The sequence below is a fragment of the Salmo salar genome, chromosome ssa09 (genome assembly GCF_905237065.1).
Source record: "Salmo salar chromosome ssa09, Ssal_v3.1, whole genome shotgun sequence".
In the NCBI taxonomy this organism is placed as follows: domain Eukaryota; kingdom Metazoa; phylum Chordata; class Actinopteri; order Salmoniformes; family Salmonidae; genus Salmo; species Salmo salar.
The window spans coordinates 98,017,673-98,032,372 of record NC_059450.1 but is presented as its reverse complement, the minus strand read 5'-3'; the positions used below and the strand labels follow the sequence as shown (position 1 = coordinate 98,032,372).

The following is a 14,700-nucleotide window of genomic DNA, read 5'->3' as shown; positions in this document are numbered from 1 at the left end:
TAAGTGTTGCAATCATTTCAGTTGCAGTAGTAGCTGACATGTTTAATGTTGATTTATTTACTCAAAGCCAGTGGCATGTCATTAGTAAAGATTCAAAAAAGGTAATGGGTCCTAGACAGCTGCCCTGGGGAATTCCTGATTCTACCTGGATTATGTTGGAGAGGCTTCCATTAGAACAAAGCCATAAAGTGTATAGCCGCAAACACATTTTTTTTCTTCCTGCAGCAGACTGTGATTTGATATTGTCAAAAGCTGCACTGAAGTCAAGCAAAACAGCATTGTCTAGACCAGAATATGTGAGCTGAGTTGAGCGGTCGGAAATCATGGAGGGGTTCGCCACGTCCTCTCCAACTGCACCGCAAAAAAAACCCTGCTCCTCTCACACACAAAAAATATTAAATCCAAAATCGCTCCATTCATTATAATCACCATTTAACCATCACCCATCTATTTTTATCTACTTGGACCTACCATTTAGTTTTGAAATATTGAATGAAAAGTATTTTAATGAACAACACGAAAAGGTGACTAAGAAGTGGTCATCATTTGACGTAGACTACGTTATATTATATAGCAAATAAACACTCTAAATAGGTCAGGAGTCCGACAGGTAGACTAAGAAGGATCAATAATGATTATATATATTTTTCTGGAGGGGGGTGTTTATTATAAACCTGTTTCAATGCTATAGCCTACAAAGAAATACATTGTGACGCATTTGGGAGTGCATGACACTAGGGTGGCAGGAAAATAAGTGCTCAGCATTTTAAACATTTCGTTGTATTAATTCATTAGTCTATGAATTGAGTATGTAAGCTTTGACTCAGAATTAAATTAAACAAAATGCCTTAGGTTTGAATTCACTTTTAGAAACACAAGTTTTGCCATAGTCAATGGCTTCAGGCTCATGTGACGGTGTCTGGAGAGCAGGCCAGCAGCGGAGACTGCCCTCTCGGCATGGTGTCTGGAGAGCCACTGGGGATGCTAAACACCCTTCGGGACAATTTTGCCAGGCTGGGCAGGGATGCAGAGTTTTTTTTTTTAAAACATTTTTTATATACTGTGGGTGAAAAAAGTATTTGATCCTCTGCTGATTTTGTAAGTTTTCCCACTTACAAAGAAATTATCAGTCAATATAATTTTAATGGTAGGTTTATATGAACAGCGAGAGACAGAATAACAACAAAAAATCAAGAAAAACGCGTGTCAAAAATGTTATAAAATGATATCCATTTTAATGAGGGAAATAAGTATATGACCCTTTTGCAAAACATGACTTAGTACTTGGTGGCAAAACCCTTGTTGGCAGTCAGAGGTCAGACGTTTCTTGTAGTTGGCCACCAGGTTTGCACACATCTCAGGAGGGATTTTGTCCCACTCTTTGCAGATCTTCTCCAAGTCATTAAGGTTTCGAGGCTGACGTTTGGCAACTCGAACCTTCAGCTCCCTCCACAGATTTTCTATGGGATTAAGGTCTGGAGACTGGCTAGGCCACTCCAGGACCTTAATGTGCTTCTTCTTGAGCCACTCCTTTGTTGCCTTGGCCGTGTGTTTTGGGTCATTGTCATGCTGGAATACCCATTTTCAATGCCCTGGCTGAGGGAAGGAGGTTCTCACCCAAGATTTGACGGTACATGGCCCCGTCCATCGTCCCTTTGATGCGGTGAAGTTGTCCTGTCCGCTTAGCAGAAAAACACCCCCAAAGCATAATGTTTCCACCTCCATGTTTGACGGTGGAGATGGTGTTCTTGGGGTCATAGGCAGCATTCCTCCTCCAAACACGGCGAGTTGAGTTGCTGCTAAAGAGCTCCATTTTGGTCTCATCTGACCACAACACTTTCACCCAGTTGTCCTCTGAATCATTCAGATGTTCATTGGCAAACTTCAGACGGGCATGTATATGTATTCTTGAGCAGGGGGACCTTGCGGGCGCTGCAGGATTTCAGTCCTTCATGGCGTAGTGTGTTACCAATTGTTTTCTTTGTGACAATGGACCCAGCTGCCTTGAGATCATTGACAAGATCCTCCCGTGTAGTTCTGGGCTGATTCCTCACCGTTCTCATGATCATTGCAACCCCACGAGGTGAGATCTTGCACGGAGCCCCAGGCCGAGGGATATTGACAGTTCTTTTGTGTTTCTTCCATTTGCGAATAATCGCACCAACTGTTGTCACCTTCTCACCAAGCTGCTTGGCTATGGTCTTGTAGCCCATTCCAGCCTTGTGTAGGTCTACAATCTTGTCCCTGACATCCTTGGAGAGCTCTTTGGTCTTGGCCATGGTGGAAAGTTTGGAATCTGATTGATTGCTTCTGTGGACAGGTGTCTTTTTATACAGGTAACAAACTGAGATTAGGAGCACCCCCTTTAAGAGTGTGCTCCTAACCTCAGCTCGTTACCTGTATAAAAGACACCTGGGAGCCAGAAATCTTTCTGATTGAGACGGGGTCAAATACTTATTTCCCTCATTAAAATGCAAATCAATTAATAACATTTTTGACATGTGTTTTTCTGGATATTTTTGTTATTCTGTCTCTCACTGTTCAAATAAACCTACCATTAAAATGATAGACTGATCCTTTCTTTATCAGTGGGCAAACGTACAAAATCAGCAGGGGATCAAATACTTTCCCCCCCACTGTAAGTAGGCCTTAAGGTTTTGTCAAAATAACCGTATCGAAATGTAAAACTCTCTGAGAGGTAATGTCAGACCTATTGGAACCAGATCAACGGTAACCTATAGATGACACACTTTGCTAGCTACCCACCTCGTTCCTTTCTGTTAGCATGTGCACATAGTACATCATGCTTTCAGGGTACGTGTCTTTTCAGATTCCACAATGATTCTTTAGTTGTGAACACTACATCACCGCACTCAGTCTTCTTCCTCGTCTTTATAAGTCACCTTGATTTAGCAGCTGTATATTTGATTAGTTTCTTTCTGAAAATATGTTGTGAGCTCCATGACAGTAGCTAAAGCAAGGGGCTATTAGCAGCACACAAGTAGACTACAAATGTATGCTGTGCCGGGCATGCCCTGAGCTCGTGAAGTGAGCGGAACTGAAGCGACATTGACTCTCCAGCCTTTAGGAAACTTGCTCTGCGCTCCAGTCAAGTTGGGGACGCTCCGCTCACATACTCTGGTCTAGACTTTCTGTCACTGCGAGTCTCTAAATTGTAATGCACAGAGAATCCTGTCCTGAGTTCCAACAGTTTGCTGTCTGGAGAAAGTTCAGCCTTATCAGGAGTGATGTTACCCTAGCGTCTGTAATCCGGGTAGGATCTCTCTCTGCTAATCCTTTTTAAATGCAGTGGTAGTGTATTTCCATAATGAGAAGGTAGAAAGTTGTCTGGCTGTCTGTTGTAGCTACACTCCCAGCTCCCTGATGGAACAACTAAAGAACGGTAAAGACTGACTGTTGTGGCAGAGAGACTTTGAGCACTTTGATCACTCGATATGAGCCGTTCACAAGTCAAACGCTAGTTGCCGGGCCATCAAGGTCACTGTGCCCTTCGGAAGCCTTGTTATCGAGTGGGCATCCTAGTTACATAGCAACAAATCACTGCTACGTCACCCTCAAATAGTCAGAATATATCAAGAAATCACATTTTTGAAGTTTAATTTCGTGGTCTTAGTTGTGTGATTTTTACATCTCGATCTACATCGATCTTGTATTTTTGAAGTTTGATCATGTTAACGAAAACATTAACTTGCTAGCTAAGCCTGAGCCAGTCACTTCATATGAAACTTTAGAGAAGCTAACAAACCAACCAGCTGGTGCAACACTTAATACAATGCTCCTTCCATAAGCTAGCTAGTTAGCTAGCTACTGTAGAAACCTAATTTTATCCCAATGAACAAGTTTTAATGAAGCAGCTTACAGCCTTCTCTGCCCCGAGTCGGTACATTATCGAGTCTGCTGCTGTGTGTTTAGCTGACCCAACGTTACAACGTAGTTATTGGTGCTTTGGAAGCCTACTGAAATCCGGACTGATTGCTGGGAACACGTCTACAACTCTTATCAGCGGGTGGTCAAACTAGCCTAAAGTGACAAGCTACGTGATGTATTTCAGTGCAGTGTCCAACATCCTTAGATAAAGCTAGCCACAATGTCATCCCTGTGTTTGTCAGTGAAGCTAGCTAGCAGGCTACACCAAGCTAAAACCAGCTGACTGAAATCACTGGCGACCGATATACACTGAGTATACAAAGCATTAAGAACATGACATAGGATGACACTGACCAGGTGAATCCAGGTGAAAGATATGATCCCTTATTGATGTCATCAATCAATGTAGATGAAGGGGAGTAGACGGGTTAAAAAATATATATTTTTTATTCCATAAAACATTCCCTGCCACCGTACTTGCACATATTCTTTTCTGGTGTTTATTGCTGCTCGGGCTTTGGACGGTTTTAACATCTGAACCGTTTTGGTTCAATGTTAAATAAGCATAAGGATGCTCTGGATCGCCGTGTACGACAGCGTGTTCCAGGTACGATGTTCCTAATATTTAGTGTACTTGGTGTACTTGCACATATTCATTGCAGGAGTAGTTTTTTTATTTTATTTTTTTACTCCGATAGACAGTGAAAGTTGTGTGTCTGCCCCATTTTTCCCTTGCTTCAAAATGAGCGTTTCATGCGATTTAAGACTTGTTGCGGGAGAGACAAGGCACGCAAATGGATTTTGAATTTTGGAATATTGACAAGTGGCAGTTGGGATGTTGAGTGTGCGTAGTGTCAGTATAAATTTAGGCTAAAACACTTGCAGGCTTTAGTGATCACTATCAAACACAACAGCAAGTGGCCACTCGATAAAGGGCTTACGGACTACACGGCCACTGTGAAGAGCCCTTTTTTAGGGGCCAAGTGTATGGTTTGAGATTCAGGCTATGTCTGTCAACGGCTCATGCTCTGACACACACTCTCTCTTAATCTGTTCTCGTTCCCTTTCTCTCTCCCCCCCTCTCCTTCTCCCCTCCTCCTCGCTCTCTCCCCTCCCTGTAATTGAACAGTGGAATAGATTTTTTCGTCCTATGCTGCAATAATGTCTTACTTCTTACCGTCAGCCAGAGGGTTGTATTGCTGCAGTAACGTTTTATTTCATGTCAGCTATCTACCATCTTTGTTCGATTTTTCTGGTGTTTGTTGCTGCTCGGGCTTTGGACGGTTTTAACATCTGAACCGTTTTGGTGGTCACACCAGATACTGACTGGTTTTCTAATCCTTGCCCCAACTTTATTTTTTATTTTTAATTTTTTTTACGGTGTCTGTGACCAACATGCGTATCTGTATTCCCAGTCATGCAGTCATGTGAAATCCATAGATTAGGGCCTAATGAATTTATTTCAATTGACTTTTTTTTTTTTACATTTCTGGTTTTAGTCATTTAAGTTTACACTGAAAGCGGTTTCCCAACCCAACAATTAATTGAAACATTCTTACACTGTTTGGACACGGAGGGGGAGGGAGACAGAGACAAAGTTGTTTTTAAGAAAAGGCCTTTGATAAGTCCTCCTTTCGCTGTTACAAATGATGTTGGATGTCTAGTGTCTCCAACCAGACTGTGCCAACCAGGGATATTAGATCTTGTTTTCATGGTCGCCTTTACACTTGCTGCAATCACTGTGTAGTGTAGCCTGATGTTTGGCTGGAGTCTACATCACTCAGTCCTGGGTCTGGCTCCGTAGCCATCCAGACAGCCGCCGCCCTCCTATGGGTCTGGCTCCGTAGCCATCCAGACAGCCGCCGCCCTCCTATGGGTCTGGCTCCGTAGCCATCCAGACAGCCGCCGCCCTCCTATGGGTCTGGCTCCGTAGCCATCCAGACAGCCGCCGCCCTCCTATGGGTCTGGCTCCGTAGCCATCCAGACAGCCGCCGCCCTCCTATATGGGTCTGGCTCTGTAGCCATCCAGACAGTTAGCCAATTTTCTCCCCCGTCTCCTGTTCCTTAGTGCTAGCTACTGTCCCTGGATCACCATTCAACTGATACCCTATCAAGACAGAAATATATGATGGATAAAGATGACAGAGGTAGCAAAAGAATGAATACTAGGTCAATGGGCTCAATAGATATTACCCTTCACCAGGCTTGAATGATTGAATCAATGTGAGCTGCGTGATGTGTGATAGCTACGTATTACCTTTTTAAAGTGGTGATCCTGAATTGTCCTTGTGTCTGTAATTGGAGCAGGGAATTGGCCCCAGCCATAGCTCAGCCTATCACTTACTGAACATCTCTCACCAGGGAGGACGGAAGAGACCTAGGGGGGTTCCCCTCTTCATATCTGTCCTTCAGTCTCATCTTGTGCCCTTCTCCCTGTCCATCATACATGACCATGGTTGAGTCCTACATGGCACCCTGTTCCCTTTATAGTGGACTACTTTTGACTATAGACTGTATGGCAGTAGGGTGCTATTTGGGACACAGCCTATGATCGCATGGTACATGCTAATCTGATTGTACAGTGTTAATTACCTGTTCTGTGGTGCTGCTCAGATTGTATTCTACTTGTATCCTGAATGAATGATACCAAACCATATGTCACTTAAAGGTGTCTTGTCGACATTCCTTCTCTATACAGACATGTCCTTTCCCTGTCTCCCTACGTCTCAGTCACCGTATTGCTCAGGCAGAGACGCAGGGCTCTGACACATTATTTCAGGGCCATAGTCATCCAAAGCAATGACTCGGGCTCCTTTTCAAAACAACTTTTCCCCTTCACTGGTCCTTCCTCCGTCCCCCTGCACGTCTCTGTGGAACAAATGTCTTTAGAATATTGAGGCCATCATCATTGCAATGGAGAGCAGATCTGACGGGATTGGCTGCTCAGCTGGTCTGATAAAGGAAACAGACCAGCGAGGATGAGCAGTGGCATACAGTGCATTCGGAAAGTATTCAGACCCCTTGACTTGTTCCACATTTTGTTACATTTAAAAATGAGGCTGTAATGTATTAAATAACATTTCCTCATCAATCTACACAATATTTCCCATAATCACAGTGAAAACAGGTTTTCAGAAATGTTTGTTTTAAAAATAAAAAATACCGTATTTATGTAAGTATTCAGACCTTTTGCTATGCGACTCAAAATTGATCCCAGGTGCATCCGGTTTTCAGTGATCATCCTTGAGATGTTTCTACAACTTGATTAGAGTCCTCCTGTAGTACATAACATTGATTGGACATTATTTAGAAAGGCACACACCTGTCTATATAAGGTCCTACAGTTGACAGTGCATGTCAGAGCAAAAACCAAGCCATGAGGTCAAAGGAATTGTCCGTAGAGCTCCGAGACAGGATCGTGTCGAGGCACAGATCTGGGGAAGGGTACCAAAACAATTCTGCATCATTGATTACATTACATTACATTTAAGTCATTTAGCAGACGCTCTTATCCAGAGCGACTTACAAAATGGTGCATTCACCTTATGATATCCAGTGGAACAACCACTTTACAATAGTGCATCTAAATCTTTTAAGGGGGGGTTAGAAGGATTACTTTATCCTATCCTAGGTATTCCTTAAAGAGGTGGGGTTTCAGGTGTCTCCGGAAGGTGGTGATTGACTCCGCTGTCCTGGCGTCGTGAGGGAGCTTGTTCCACCATTGGGGTGCCAGAGCAGCGAACAGTTTTGACTGGGCTGAGCGGGAACTGTGCTTCCTCAGAGGTAGGGGGGCCAGCAGGCCAGTGGTGGATGAACGCAGTGCCCTTGTTTGGGTGTAGGGCCTGATCAGAGCCTGAAGGTATGGAGGTGCCGTTCCCTTCACAGCTCCGTAGGCAATCACCATGGTCTTGTAGCGGATGCAAGCTTCAACTGGAAGCCAGTGGAGAGAGCGGAGGAGCGGGGTGACGGTTTGATGGTCCCCATGAACACAGTGGCCTCCATTCTTAAATGGAAGAAGTTTGGAACCACCAAGACTCTTCCTAGAGCTGATCACCCGGCCAAACTGAGCAATCGGGGGAGAAGGGCCTTGGTCAGGGAGGTGACCAAGAACCTGATGGTCACTCTGACAGAGCTCCAGAGTTCCTCTGTGGATATGGGATGACCTGCCAGAAGGACAACCATCTCTGCGGCACTCCACCAATCAGGCCTTTTATGGTAGAGTGGCCAGATGGAAGCCACTCGACAGCCCGCTTGGAGTTTGCCAAAGGCATCTAAAGGACACAGACCATGAGAAACAAGATTCTCTGGTCTGATGAAACCAAGATTGAACTCTTTGGCCTGAATGCCAAGTGTCACATCTGGAGGAAACCTGGCACCATCCCTACGGTGAAGAATAATGGTGGCAGCATCATGCTGTGGGGATGTTTATCAGCGGAAGAGACTGGGTGACTAGTCAGGATCGAGGGAAAGATTAACTGAGCAAAGTACAGAGATCCTTAATGAAAACCTGCTCAGGACCTCAGCCTGGGGCGACGGTTAACCTTACAACAGTACAACAACCCTAAGTGCACAGCCAACACAGGAGTGACTTCGGGACAAGTCTCTGTATACCCTTCAGTGGACCAGCCAGAGCTCGGACTTGAACCTGATCAAACATCTCTTGAGAGATGTGAAAATAGCTGTGCAGCGACACTCCCCATCCAACCTGACGGAGCTTGAGAGGATCTGTAGAGAAGAAGAATGGGAGAAAGTCCCCAAATACAGGTGTGACAAGCTTGTAGCTTCATACCCAGGAAGACTTGAGGATGTAATTGCTGCCAAAGGTGCTTAAACAAAGTCCTGAGTAAAGAGTCTGAATACTTATGTAAATGTGATATCATTTTTTTTTATACATTTACTAAAATGTCTAAATGTGTTTTTGCTTTGTCATTATGGATATTGTGTGTAGATTGATGTGGGGGGGATGATTTAATCCATTTTAGTGACTTTTTCCACATTTTGTTATATTACAGCCTTATTCTAAGATGTATTAAATAGTCTCCCCCCCACATCAATCTAAACACAATACCCCATAATGTCAAAGCAAAAACAAGTTCAGACATTCTAGCAACGGATACTTTCCGAATTCACTGTGTCCTCCTCTCACTGGGGGGGGAGAATAGTTGTCTAGTCTGTTAGGAGAGACAGATAAGCTGCCATTTAAAGCATGGAACTGGAGGCCGTCATCACAGCTGAGGCTGGCTGGCTGGACTTATATCCACTACTTTTCTTTCCCACTTGCCCTCCCTCATTCATGCCTCCCTCCCTCCCTCCCTCCCTCCCTCCCTCCCTCCCTCCCTCCCTCCCTCCCTGTCCTCCCACTACCCCCTCATACCCTCTCCCACCCACTCCCTTGTCCTCCCACTACCCCCTCACCCCTCATACCCACTACCTTGTCCTCCCTCTCCCTTCTCTGTTCCTCCCTTCTTCCCTCTCCCTTTTCTGATCCTCCCTTCTTCCCTCTCCCTTTTCTGATCCTCCCTTCTTCCCTCTTCCTTTTCTGTTCCCTCTCTATTCCCTCTTCCCTTCATCTCATCTGACTGATTTTGGGTTGAGGACATGTGTGCCCAGTTAACCAGAATAAAAAGCTCTTTATTTTTTTATTTTTTTGAAATTACACTCAAGCTCTCTTTTATTCTCATTCTGCGTCTCTGTGCTGCGGATGGCTGCATCTCTGCCTCCAATTCCAAATGGTACCGGATTCCAAATATAGTGTACTACTTTTGACTGGGACGAGAGCTGGGACGATAAAATGATCAACATTACCATACCGATCACTTATCGCAGGCTTTTAGTTGATAACGTTCATTATGATAAGCAGCCTATACTAGAGAAATGTCAAGTTATTTGCTAATTTAAGTGATTAATGGGACAAATGCTGGCTATAACCATCAAACAAGTAGTAGTACAAAATTTTTAAAAAAGTTGCACATTTGTTGTGAACTCGACATACCATTTATTATGTCATCAATTCAGGCAATTTAGCTCGAACCCTATGGGCTCTGGTCAATAGTAGTATAGGGTGCCATTTGGGGCGGGGAATAGGGCTGATGGCGCCAATGAGCCTCTGGTTTCTGTAGGGGAGTCGGTTGGTTGGTTGGTTCTCTCTGGTCCTCTTCAATGAGCCTCTCTCACACACACCCAGGGAATAGGAGGCAGTATTGCATCTGCATACCAAATCAAACCCTATTCCCTATACAGTGCACTACTTTTGACCAGAGCTCTGTAGTGCGCTATGAAGGAATTAGGGTGCCATTTGGGGTACATACTTAATCTCCTGATACTGGATCACCGTTCAACTGTGTTCCAGTCAGCCCAGCTAGTCGTTGGGAGAGCTTCCTTCTGTTACACTAACACACCAACTGAAGCCTTGATTATTCCTTATTGTCGTGACAGTTTCACATGGAAACATGTTGACCCTAACCGCTCCTGCCACATGGATTTAATATGCCCCTCAAAACACCATGTCTCTTTCTCTCTCACACACACACCATGTCTCGCTCTCTCTCTCTCACACACACCATGTCTCTTCTCTCTCTTTCGCTCTTTCTCGCTCTCTCTTTCGCTCTTTCTCGCTCTCTCTTTCGCTCTCTCTTTCGCTCTTTCTCGCTCTCTCTTTCGCTCTTTCTCGCTCTCTCTTTCGCTCTTTCTCGCTCGCTCTTTCGCTCTTTCTCGCTCTCTCTTTCGCTCTCTTTCTCGCTTTTCGCTTCTTTCGCTCTCTCTCGCTTCTCTCTTTTCGCTCTCTTTTCTCGCTCTTTTCGCTCTTCTCGCTCGCTCTTTCTCGCTCTCTTTTCTCGCTCTCTTTTTCGCTTCTTTTCTCGCTCTTTCTCTTTCTCGCTCTCTTTCTCGCTCTCTCTTTCGCTCTTCGCTCTCTTTCTCGCTCTCTTTCTCGCTTTCTCTTTCGCTCTCTTTCTCGCTCTCTTTCGCTCTCTTTCTCGCTCTCTCTTTCTCGCTCTCTTTCTCGCTCTCTTTCTCGCTTCTCTCTCTTTCGCTCTTTCTCGCTCTCTTTCTCGCTCGCTCTCTTTCTCGCTCTTTCTCTCTTTCTCGCTTCTCTCGCTCTCTCTCTCTCTTCTCGCTCTCTCTTTCTCGCTCTCTCTTTCTCGCGCTCTCTTTCTCGCGCTCGCTCTCTTTCTCGCGCTCGCTCTCTCTTCTCTCTCTCGCTCTCTTTCTCGCGCTCGCTCTCTTTCTCGCGCTCGCTCTCTTTCTCTTCGCTCTCTGCTCTCTTTCTCGCCGCTCTCTTTCTCGCGCTCTCTTTCTCGCTCTCTTTCTCGCGCTCTCTTTCTCGCGCTCTCTTTCTCGCGCTCTCTTTCTCGCTCTCTCGCTCTCTTTCTCTTTCTCGCGCTCTCTTTCTCGCGCTCTCTTTCTCGCTCTCGCGCTCTCTTTCTCGCTCGCTCTCTCTTTCTCGCTCGCTCTCTCTTTCTCGCGCTCGCTCTCTCTTTCTCGCGCTCGCTCTCTCTTTCGCGCTCGCTTTCTCGCGCTCTTGCTCGCTTTCTCGCGCTCTTGCTCGCTTTCCCGCGCTCTTGCTTTCTCGCGCTCTCGCTTTCTCGCGCTCTCGCTTTCTCGCTCTTGCTCGCTTTCTCGCGCTCTTGCTTTCTCGCGCTCTTGCTTTCTCGCGCTCTTGCTTTCTCGCGCTCTCGCTTTCTCGCTCTCTCTCTCTCTCGCCTTTATTAACTCAGGAAGATGACCAAGACAACTGATTGTAGTCTACTCTAAATTGATTGTAGTCTACTCTACAAAAAAGTAACAAACACTATCGTTCTGGACAACAACCCAATAAACCTCACTCACACAAACACAAACCTGCTGCGCCATCTGTGAGGGATGTGTTGACACAGGGCTGATGCTCAGATGGTCTGACATTAAGTGACTGACATTTACATGCCTTCAACTCAGTCATACATTATCAGGAACAATCTGCGTAGAAAATATATTTGTCTGCACCCGTAACCTTGTCAGGGAAGTTGTGGATGAGGAGGAAGAATCTCTTTTACTTACCTGTTCTTTTTCTTATTTTTCTCTATTTTCTTCTGTTTTCCTTCCCCCCACTTTATTAAATCTGTTCTCTGCTCCCCCACTGTGCACCCTCGCCCTCCCTGCCTCTCCCTCTCTATTCCTTGCTGTCTCTCCCGCTCTTCTCCCTCTTTCCCTCTCTACCCTAGGGCGTCTACAGTGACTGATGCACAGTACTGTTTTATCCATGTTGCTCTCTTGTCACGTACTCAGTCTCTCACTAGGACCACATGTTAGTTAGGGATGAATAATAACACACATGATCCCTCACTCCCCTCGCTTGGTCGCCATAGTCATCCAAAGCAACGACTTGGGCTCATTTTCAAAACAACTTTTCCCCCTCACTGGGCCTCCCCCCGTCCCCCCTCCCCGTCCCCCTGCACGTCTCTGTGATTGCCTCTCCATCGCAATGACGACGGCCTCAATATTCTAAAGACGTGTTTCTGATGGGATTGGCTGCTTAGCTGGTCTGATAGAGAAAGGAAACAGACCGATGAGTACGAGCAGGGACGTCTGTGTGTCTCTACCTCTTACTGGAGGGTGGGTGGGTGGGGGGGGCTAGCCTGATTGTAGAGAGGGGGAGAGAGTGGTCTAGTCTGTTAGGAGAGAGAGACAGACAAGCTGCCATTAAAGTCGGTCATCACAGCTGAGGATGGCTGGACTTCCATTATTACTTATTTTTCTCTTGCCCGTCCTCTCGGACACCCACGCTCTAAATCTGCAATTGAATTTTTCGGACGACCTGACAAAATTCACATAAATATGATTTATAGAGCTGTCAAGTCTACAAAGAGGCAGATCTGTTTTTATGTGCTGTTTCTATGCTTCATGTTATTAAGTACAGGTTTTGTTTCTGGACGAAATACAATATTTTTGGGGGATATGGAAAATGTATTTAGATGGTACAATGATTATATAGCAACACTATACTTGCTTGCTTTGTCACAAACTGAAATTAGGCGAACTATTTTTATAGTAGCAACCAGGAAATGGTTTTCCTTAGAAAGAGCTAAAGTGATTTTTTTGTATTTTTTTTTGGTTCCCACATTGCCCAGGGCACTAGGCTGTATTGTAAGATGCTGAATCCATCTGAGCTGTGAGTCTGCTGGGACTTTTATCCAAAAACAAAACCCATCACTATTTCAGCTCTCCAAGTTGTTCTCTAATCACAAGGAAGGGCGGCTGTAAATCTAAATTAGAGGTCTGGTGGGCCGTGGATGAAACACTACAAACTGGGGAAATATGGTGGAATATCTGAAAATCTATTGCCGTTCCATTTGGTTTATATTTATCCCATGGAAGCCTTGGTCTACGTTGTGGAGCGAGGGGTTAACCCGGCGTCATGCCAAACCGAAAGGTGAACGCCGGTTACATTTATCTAGTTGTAATCTCATCTAAATTTAAACAGATTACGGCACACAATGTATCAAGGGATAGATTTAGCGTCCCCGATGCTTTGTGTATATTTACGGCCGACACTATAAACCAGGGAGCTGTCACTAACAGGAAGTCAGACCTCCTCCTTCCGCCAGATCTGCTCCTTGATCTCGCCCCGTTGAAGTCCAGACCTTTTTTTTTTTTGATTGGCTGAGCGGGCAGGTAGATGAGATATGGTTTCCTCCTTTACCGTGGTAATTATACAGGCTAGGAACAGGTTCTGCTCATCATGACTAATGCTCAACCCCCCCCCCATTTCCCTCTACACTCCTCTCAGTTCTCTCCATGCCAAAGATAAAGTAACGTACACCAGAGAGTCCTTTAGGACCCTTATAAGCTCCTACCTGCTTCAGCACAATAGTCACTCTGTAATTGTGCGTGGTATGAAAGCTTTACATTAACTTCTTTGGGATAGGGGGCAGTATTTTCACAGCCGGATAAAAAAACGTACCCGATTGAATCTGGTTACTCCTCCTGTCCAGAAACTAGAATATGCATATAATTAGTAGATTTGGATAGAAAACACTCTAAAGTTTCTAAAACTGTTTGAATGGTGTCTGAGTATAACAGAACTCATATGGCAGGCCAAAACCTGAAGATTCCATACAGGAAGTGCCCTGTGACAATTTGTTGTCCTTCTGTTGCATCTCTATCGACATTACAGCATCTGTGCTGTAACGTGACACTTTAAGGCTTCCATTTGCTCTCTAAAGCCGCCAGAAAGTGGAATGGGGTGTCTGCTGTGTTTGGGCAAAGTACAGCAGCTCTGTTTGAGTGGTCAGCCTGGGGGCAGTGAGACTGGAGATGCGCGGTCACGAGACTTCTCCATTTTTTTCTTTCAGTCTTTGAATGAATACAACGTTGCCCGGTTGGAATATTATCGCTATTTTACGAGAAAAATAGCATAAAAATTGATTTTAAACAGTGTTCGACATGCTTCTAAGTACGGTAATGGAATATTTAGCTTTTTTTTTGTCACAAAATGCGCCGGCGCGTCACCCTTTGGATAGTGTCTTGAACGCACTAACAAAACGGGTATTTGGTATTTGGATATAACTATGGATTATTTGGAACCAAAACAACATTTGTTGTTGAAGTAGAAGTCCTGGGAGTGCATTCTTACGAAGAACAGCAAAGGTAATCCAATTTTTCTAATAGTAATTCTGAGTTTAGTGAGCCCCAAACTTGGTGGGTGTCAAAATAGCTAGCCCGTGATGGCGAGCTATCTACTCAGAATATTGCAAAATGTGCTTTTGCCGAAAAGCTATTTTAAAATCGGACATAGCGATTGCATAAAGGAGTTCTGTAGCTATAATTCTTAAAATA

At 44.9% G+C, this 14,700-nt stretch overlaps 1 protein-coding gene across 1 annotated transcript in view; it reads left to right on the top strand.

Moving 5' to 3' along the window:
* LOC106612315 (catenin alpha-1) overlaps nt 1-14,700 on the top strand; it is a 244,829-nt gene that overhangs the window by 65,000 nt on the left and 165,129 nt on the right. The gene's annotated exons all lie outside the window — the stretch shown is intronic.